Source organism: Lemur catta, chromosome 9, assembly GCF_020740605.2.
Source record: "Lemur catta isolate mLemCat1 chromosome 9, mLemCat1.pri, whole genome shotgun sequence".
In the NCBI taxonomy this organism is placed as follows: Eukaryota; Metazoa; Chordata; class Mammalia; order Primates; family Lemuridae; genus Lemur; species Lemur catta.
Window position 1 is genome coordinate 433,126 of NC_059136.1, and position 9,531 is coordinate 442,656.

Genomic DNA, 9,531 nt, shown 5'->3' on the forward strand with positions numbered 1-9,531 from the left:
GTCCCTGCCAGCCCGGCGGCCGCGACTGTCCCTGCTTTCAGGCTGCTGCCCTGACCCCTGGCCCTCAGTGCCCCTGAGTCCCCTGCGCTGTGTCCTCCCCTGCGGTCAGACCTGACGTGGCCTACAGTCCTCTCTCTCTGCTGTGAGGAGAGGATGGAGGAGAGCCCACGGCACGCAGCCCTCCTGTGCTGCTCACACCGAGGGTCCTTGTCCGTCCGTCCGAGTTCCCAGACTGGTGGGAAGGCCGCGTGCTCCACACGCCAGGCAGCGTGTGCCACACGCGTGCATCCATCCGGTCCTCCCAACACTCCCGGGAGGGAGGTAGGTAGGCAGTTTCCAATGTTAAATGCTTTCGAGTGGCCGAGTCTGGGTTTGAAACTATGCGGTATCTCTGGGTGCTTCCTCTCTGCACTGGCCGTGGCAGAGGGACAGTATTGAGTTAGAAGCGAGTACAGTCAACCATGGGTGCGTAAGGGACAGCATAGTCACCACCCTGGTAAGCAAGGAGGCCTTCCTGGAGGAGGTGCCTCCTGTTCAGGGTCTTCCAGGATGGAGTTGAGAAAAAAAGAGTAGGGGACAAGCATTGCAAATTAGGGGATGGCACGGCATGCTGGAGGCCTGGAAGCACGTGCATGGCTTTGCCCCCTCCAGGGGCTCAGTGTGGGACATCTGGGTGTTGTGGGGGCAGCAGTGAGGCTGGAGAGGGAGGCTGAGGCCAGACCTGGCAGCCTGGTTAAGGAGTCTGGACGTTGGTCTTCACCCTGAGGCAGCGGACCACCTTTGAGAATTGTGCCGGAGAGATCAGAAAGACGGTGCTGGGAGGTCTCCCCAGATCACTGAGGGGTCCGGTCTAGCTGCCGCGGGCAGACGGGAGGCGGGAAGGCGTGGGGGGTGCAGGGGCTGTGTGAGTCTCCGCTCAGCTGTCTCCATGGTGACACTAGACCATGGCACGGTTCCTTCAAGCGAAATTTCAAGTGTTTCTGTTTCAGACTGGCCTAGACCTGGGCTTTATCCCCTTCTCTCTGGAACACAGAGGTGAACAGAGACGCAGAGTGGGTGGGGAAGGCCATGCTGGGATGAGTAGGGACAAGCAGGGGGACCCCCTGGTGCCACCAGCCAGTGCAGGCTTGGCCACTCGTCCTCCCTCCTCCGGCCCCAGGCCTCTCCGAGCCCAACACCAGAGGAAATAAAGTTGTGCCCCTTGGGAAGAAGAGCTTTTCTGCTAGTCCTTACTCACAGCCTCGCTAAAGAGGGACCAGCACTTTGCCAGGGGTGCTGGGCGATCACCAGTCCTGAGCTGTAGGACTGGGAGGCTCTTCAGAGATTTCCTAAAGGCCCCCCTCCCCAGCCCTCCCTCCGCCTCTCACTCCCCGCTGTTGTTTGCAGATGAAGAACAGAGGCCTGCATTATGGAAGTGACTTGCATAAAGGTTAAAATTCCAAAGGACTCTCTCAAACAATTAAAAATAGAATTATCATATGATTCAGCAGTTCCACTTCTGAGTTTGTACCCAAAAGAATGAAAGCCGAGACTCAAACGGATATTTTTGCACCAATATTCGCAGCAGCATTACTCACAATAGCCAAAAGGCAGGAGCAGCACGAACGTCCGTCAGCAGAGACGTGGATAAACACAAGGTGGTGTGCTGTACACCACACATGCAACGGAGTATGGCTCAGGGTATGGTTATGCAGCGAATTCATTCCTTAAAAAGGAATAAAGCTCTGATAAATGTTACAACACGAATGAACCTGGAAGACATGCACAGTGACAGAAGCCAGATACAAAAGGCGGGTGTTGTACGACTCCATTTATAGGAGTATCTAGAGTAGTCAAATTCATGGAGACAGAAAGTGGGATGTGGTGACAGGGGCTGGGGGAGGGGACAGTGGGAGTTATTGTTTAACGGGGTGAAGCTTCTGTTTGGGACAATGAGACAGTTCTGTGATGGTCGGTGGTGATGGTCACATAATAATGAGAATGTGCTTAACGCCACTGAATCGGGGACTTAAAAATGGTCCAGACGCTACTTTTTTGGGGAGCAAATAAAAAAAGAAAGATATGGTTAATTTTATGCTATGTATATTTTACCACAATAATAAAAAATTCAAAGGAACAAGGGTCCAGATATCTTGCATTAGGAACATTAATTTCTGAACAATGAGATCTGTATAGCTCTGCCTCTTTTTAGTCTTGGTTTGTTTTAAATGGCTTGATCTTAAGGACACTGTGAATTGTGTCAGTGATCAGCTTTTCTTTCTTGCCTTGACTGTTAGAAAGCTTCAGATCAGATCTGTAGTCCAAGGCCTGGCGAGGCAGCTCAGGCCTCTAGTCCCAGCACTCTGGGAGGCTGAGGCAGGAGGATCTCCTGAGCTCAGGAGTTTGAGACCAGCCTCAGCAAGAGTGAGACCCCGTCTCTAGTAAAAATGGAAAAATTAGCCGGGCGTGGCTGGAGGCTGAGGCAGGCTGACACCAGGGCAACAGAGTGAGACTGTTTTAAAAAAAACACAACAGATTTATAGTCCATTTATACCTGAGAAGTATGCAGGCCTTCTGGGTCTCATTTCTGTAACCCTAATTGTTGGCCACATGTTAAAGGTTTACCCTTGCTTTACTTTTTTCTTCCCCTTATGTATTTTTAAAAAATAGGCTTTTTAGGCCAGGCACGGTGGCTCATCCTGCAACGCCAGTGCTTTGGGAGGCGGAGGCAGAAGACTTGCCTTAGCCCGGAAGTTCAAGGTCACAGTGCCCAGGAGTTGGGGCTACAGTGAGCTATGATTGTGCCACTGCACTCAAGTCTGGGTGGCAGGGTGAGACCGTGTGTCCAGAAAATTACAGGAGTATACATGTGCATTTTAGAAAGTTAGAAAATAAAGACAAGCAGAAATTTGAAAAGTAAAAACTCCAGATTCTCGCCACCCAGTCATTAATCGTTAATACCTTACTTAGTACATGGTATTCTTTTCATTAGAATGAAAGATTACATTTATTCTGCAACCTGCTTTTTGCAGTGAAATATCTCCACTTTTCCATTATAATAAATTTTCATCTCATCCAATATTCAAACTATATTCACATTTCTCTAGTTGACCCCCAAATCTCTTTACAACTAACTTGTCCAGAACAGTATCCAATCCAGGATCACCTACTGCATCTGAATATTAAGGCCCTCGTGTTTCTTTTATTTTATGTTTTGAGACAAGGTCTCACTCTGTTGCCCAGGTTGGAGTGCAGTGGTGCAATCGCGGCTCACTACAACCTCAAACTCCTAGGGCTCAACCGATCCTCCTGCCTCAGCCTCCCTAGGAGCTAGGATTGGGCACCTGTGACGCTGCTTGGCTTTTTGTACTTTTTGCAGAGACAAGGGTCTTGCTGTGTTGCCCAGGCTGGTCTTGAACTCCTGGCCTCAAGGGATCCTCCTGCTTTGGCCTCCCAAAGTGCTGGGATTGCAGCCGAGACCCTGCGCCTGGCCCCTTGTGTCTCTTCTAATCTAGCAAGTCATTTTCAAAAAGGTAATGCTTGCTCAAAGCACGAGACCGGTTGTCCTGCAGGATTTCCCACCTCCTGGTTCTGTTCCTGCTTCCTTGTGCTGCCCTGGGTCCCGCTCCTCTTTCCGCTTCATTTCCTGTTAACTAGAATTAATGTCCAAACCCTGACGGCTCCAAGTCAAACGTCTTGGCTGGAATAAACAGCTCCGTCGGTTTTGTGTCGCATGGCACCGAGGACGCACCGTCTGGTCCGGGACTAGTAAACAAACCACTGGTGACGCCGAGATTAATTCCCGGGTCCCTCCCTACTCACTGTGTCCCCTGCGTCGGGTAACCTAGCAACCGGCGTGGTTCCTGTGACCACGTGAACGGCGGTTTGCACCCACTCGTCACGCGACGGTGTAACCACGGCCGGTCATCCGCGTTTGGAAACGGTTCCCGCGCCGGGACTGTGCCGCGGTGCGATGGCGTCCCTGGAAACGCAGGATGAGTCTGATCGTTCCCGGCGGTGGGGAGACTCGACGGCCGGTCGCTTCCCACGGAGGTGCTGTCGTCTGCAGGACACATGTCCCCACGTTTTCCTTTCGCGTGTGAGCAAACGCTACGGCGTTTCCCGTCACTTGCGGAGGCTGCTTTAGCTCTTTGACCTTTCGTGTGAACAACCTGCCTTTTCCGCCAAGAACAATCCCTCCACGCTCAAAGCCGCGCGGCGAGGGAGGCCACCCTGCGGCCGGGCCCCTGTCCCCGCGTGTCCCGACCCCCGTCCCCGCGTGTCCCGTCCCCGCGTGTCCAATCCCCGCGTGTCCCGACCCCCCAGTGCCTGCGTGTCCCGTCCCCGCGTGTCCCGACCCCCATCCCCGCGCGCCCCGTCCCCGCGTGTCCAATCCCCGCGTGTCCTGTCCCCGCGTGTCCCGTCCCCGCGTGTCCAATCCCCGCGTGTCCCGTCCCCGCGTGTCCCGACCCCCATCCCCGCGCGCCCCGTCCCCCCGTGTCCCGTCCCCGCGTGTCCAATCCCCGCGTGTCCCGACCCCCCAGTGCCCGCGTGTCCCCTCCCCGCGTGACCCGACCCCCCAAGTCCCCACGTGTCCCGTCCCCGCGTGTCCCCCGCGCCGCCGGCCCGGACGCTGCCGACCGCCAGAGGGCCGTTCGCACGCTGCTATTAAACCGCGAGTGTGCGCGTGCGGAATCCGAAGCGAAATACCGTTTTGAAAGTCTCGAAAACCTTTACCAAAAAAGATTCTAGAGAGATCATGTCACGCAAAACGTCACTCTCGGAGCAAGTGAAAAACAATCTCATTCCTTTGAAAAGATCTAGAAAAGCCCCAGCGCCCGGCCGCCCGGCTAGCTCAGTCGGTAGAGCATGGGACTCTTAATCCCAGGGTCGTGGGTTCGAGCCCCACGTTGGGCGGGTGCGGCTTTTGCTTTTCGCACGTGACCCGTTTCGTGCCTCGGCAACGATGCTGATTGCACCGGTTTCAGCTCTTGTCGACAGTCACAACTGACTTCGATTCGCACTTTCCTGTCTTCAAACCATCCGATACCCGAGACGACGACGAAGACCGAAGGAGTTTAGAAAAGGGTTCGGTAGAACGAGAAGACTCCGGGGTGGGAAGTGACCGAGCGGCGGCGTGAGGGCCGGGCTGGGGCGGGCGACGGCGACGGCGACGGTGACGGCGGGCGGCTCGGAGCGTGGGAGCCACTGGGCCTTGTTCGGTGACGGGCCGGTGCGGGGCCTAGTCCGACTTCTTATCCTTTTTCTCTTTCTGAACTCAGTGCTTCAAACCGAACATTTTTCCCTCGGCCATTTTGAACTTTCCAAACACACGATTCTCTTCTGCCTCACGTTTTCCTCACAAAACTCACTTTCTTCGGGCAAGACTGTATGTTGGTGACAGCTGCAAGTGCTTTCTTCGTCTTAAGTATTTTCAGTCCTTCCCAGCCGTTGTCCAACATCGTCCACAATTACCCTCGGTTATCATCTAATTTTCGACTCAGAAGACAGGTTCAGACCTTGGAAGAAAAACGTGAAAACTTTCAGAAATGAGGATCCCCAAACGGCCCCGTGGTCACAGAGGAGCAGCTACTCTCAGGCGGCGGCAGGTGGGTGGGATTGTCCGGAGAAGTCCCCCGGGTGGGAGAAAAGGCCAACCGGTAAACCGATGCGGGGTCAGTGGAGACGTCATACATCCTGAACCGTGTTCCTGCAAAACCCGCATGTCAAAGCCCTGACCCCCAGCACCCCACGGTGGGTCCCGCTTGGAAACAGCACGGCCGCGGGGCAATCAGTTCAGACAAGGCCACGCTGGAACAGGGTGGGCTCCTAATCCACTCCTGCTGGCGTCTTTCTCCAAGAAAGAGGAAATGTGGACAAAGACGCACACCCAGACGCAGACATCTGGACACAGGGGAGAATGCCAGGTGAAGGTGAAGGCCAAAGTTGGCGTGATGCTTTTACAAGCTAAGGAGCACCGGAGATTGCCAGCAGACCGCCAGAAGCCAGGGGACAGGCGTGGAAAAAAGGTCCTTCTGTCTGTCCTCAGAAGGAACCCCCCCCCATCAACACCTTTCTCTGGGATTTCTAGTCTCTACAACTGCGAGGCGATACGTTTACGTTGTTTCAGCCACTCAGCTTGTGACACTTGGCCGTGGCAGCACCAGGATGCTGATACATCAGCGTTCTAGCTGGGAGATGCTTTTGATTTCAGATTTATTTTGTTATACCTTATAATAAGTAGCTGTCATCCTCTTCATTCTCGAAAAGCCTTCATGAAAAGCAATAGTTTGTTTTGGTTTGGTTCTAAATCCAGCGCACACCACGAGGAAGTTAGGAGGATCGGAAGAGCCTTCAGAAGTAACATTTTAAAAAGGTAACCTTAAAAAATATTTTCTCGTTACTGTTGACTGATGATTTATTATGTTGCCTAATGACTTATTACTACTTGTAGTGAAAAATGCAAAGATATACGAAATTAACACATTTATTCTCCCATGGAACTCATCTTTGAGGATTTTATGTTCCATTAATCTGTAAATGAAAGATTTCAAGAAAGTGTGCTAATTCTCTTTGGTCCAGTTTCTTGAACAAGTAAATGGCAAGAAAAAGAGAGAGACATCTCAGGCAAGCGAAAGGTGTGGATCTTGTTTGGATCCTGATTTGAATCAATCATAAAGAAACGTGTGTGAGGCAATCAAGGAATCTGAACACTGATTGGGTACTTGAAGATATTAAGGAATTATTTGCTTTTAAATGCAATAATGGTTCTGTGTTTTTTAAAAGGGCCCTTATCTTTTAGAGGTGCATACTAAGTTGTTTATGAATGAAATAGACATGATATCTGGAATTTCTGTGTACGTATTTTCAGGGGGAGAGGAATGAAGGGCACCAATGAAACAAGCTTGGCCACATGTTACTAACTATAGAAGCTGAGTGATGGATACACCAGAGTTCATTACACTATTCCCTCTACTTTTGCATATATTTAGAAGATTCCATAAAATTAAATACAATTTGATTATGCAAAAACAAAGGTGTCTTAATCTCCTTAGCGCAGTGATCACACTTAGGTCACTAGCAGTTGGGCCACCAGACATCGTGAGCCTCCCAGCGTGTTGAGATGAAAAGTGCTTAGCGTTGTCTTCAAAATATTCTCGTCAAAAACACTTAGGTCCAATCAAGTCTTCAGACCTTACTCTACATTTATAGGACATACAAGGGACAAATTAAGTGACACCACGAGTAAACAGACAAATCCAAAGTCAGACTCTTTAAAAAGTGAATGTCACAAACAAATACTAATACCACTACTAATAAAGTGTATGTGTACGGGGGCAGACTGTGTTTGAGCCAAGGGCTCCTCCTCCAGCCCCAGTGGCAGTCTGATAAATCCAAGGAATTCTTTCCTCAGAATGTTTTAAAATGCATAAAATAAAAAACATAGGATAATAAAGGAAAACAATTACATTGAAATATAGTCATCAAAATATTTTAAAGTATGATATAGTAATGTACATACTCAATTATTAATGCATAAATAACAAGATCTGTCAGCAGATCTAATAACTTCTGTAATTTCAAAGTTGTGATGAATGTAAATGATATTTCTGAGATACTGGCAATAACTGCAGTGTGATATGAAAACATCGGTAGTTTCTATTGGTGGCAAAGCCACAGCTAATACTATTGTAGTTTGTTACCTTCATTTATAGTGAAGGAAAATGCTAAATTTTAGTTGGAGTTTGGTGAAAATAAAATGTAATAAAAATGTAAATTGTCTCCCATCCAAGTTCATGGATTGAACTTTGAATTGTAACTCCTAGGTTTAAGAACTTCTGATCTAGATTTAAAAAGACTTAAGAGATTTAATAATCAAATGCAATATATTGTCACTTAATGGGTCTTGTTTTGAAAAAATAAGCACACAAACAAGTGAGGAAATTTGGAGTGGATATTATATGATTTTAAGGAATTGTCCTAAATATATTTTTATATAAGACAAATACGGGAAAATGTTCACAATTGTTTAATCGAGGTGACATAAAACATATTATTCTTTCTACTTTTCTGTATGTCTGAAATTTTTATAATAAAATTTTTAAAAAGTGACTTTAAAAATATCTTTATTAAGGTGTAATGTAGATATGGTAAAGCATATTACTTGTAAGTGTATAGCTTGATGAATTTATACATATGTAAAATATATTAATATAACACCTGGGTAACCACGCCAGATCAAGACAGAGAACTTTCCAGCACCCACACGTTCCCTAGTGCCTGTGATCGCTAACACCATTGATGAAGTATATATTCTTTCATGTCTGGCTTCTTTTGTACAACATGACTTCTTGTTACATTAAAACAGGTTTTCAAAGATTGATAACACTATGTTTGGCAAGGATGTGGAAGAACAGGCCTTCTCTTAAATTGCTGGTTGAGGCCGGCATGGTGGTGCATGCCTGCAGTCCCAGCTACTGAGGAGGCTGATGCAGGAGTATTACGAGGCCCCAGAGATCGAGGCTGCAGCGAGCTCTGACTGCGTCACTGCATTCCAGCCTGGGAAAGAGAGCAAGACTCTGCCACTAAAAAATTAAAAATAAAATAAAATAATCAATTGCTGGTTGAAATGTACATTGGTGAAAACTTTTATAAGGCAGTTCACAATGCCCACATTCTTTGATCTACTAATCCTACATCTTGGGTTTTAAAAAAATAAAAGCAATGTGCACAAGCCAGGCATGGTGGCACCTGCAATCCCAGCTAATGGGGAGGCCACGGCAGGAGGATCGCTGGAGCCCAGAGTTCTAGGCTGTAGTGTGCCATAATCATGCCTATGAACAGCCACTGCACTGCAGCCTGGGCAACACAGAGAGACCCTGTCTTAAACAAACAAACAAAAAAGCAGTGCGTACAAAGATTTAGGTTCAAAGACATAGGTTTCTTTTTTTTTCTTTTTTTTTTTTGAGACAGAGTCTTGCTCTGTTGCCCGGGCTAGAGTGAGTGCCATGGCATTAGCCTAGCTCACAGCAACCTCAAACTCCTGGGCTTAAGCAATCCTACTGCCTCAGGCTCCCGAGTAGCTGGGACTACAGGCATGCACCACCATGCCCAGCTAATTTTTTCTCTATATATATATTTTTAGTTGGCCAGATCATTTCTTTCTATTTTTAGTAGAGATGAGGTCTCGCTCTTGTTCAGGCTGATCCACCCGCCTCGGCCTCCCAGAGTGCTAGGATTACAGGCGTGAGCCACGGTGCCCGGCCGACATAGGTTTCTAATAGCAAAAAATTAAAAGCAACCTAAATATCTAGCAACAGAAGCAAGGTTAGATAAAGTACGGTATATTTATACCATGGTATGTTAAGAGCTATTAAAAATGTGAGCTACCTGTAATTTGAATGATCTCTAGGCCAAACCAGTAAGTTAAGAATACACAGAACAATATGTATAGTCCATTTATGGTAAAAGCAAAAGCAATAGAAAGGGGATAGAGAAAAATGTCCATGCCAAATGGTGACAGGGTAAATAAATTGGGGGAAATAAAAGTGT

General features: G+C 48.3%; 1 non-coding gene across 1 annotated transcript; it reads left to right on the forward strand.

Annotated features, from left to right (window-relative positions):
• Positions 1-4,823: 4,823 nt before the first annotated feature.
• Positions 4,824-4,896, forward strand: TRNAK-CUU. Its single transcript has one exon. It is a non-coding gene; the product is annotated as a tRNA-Lys (tRNA).
• The last annotated feature ends 4,635 nt before the right edge of the window (positions 4,897-9,531 follow it).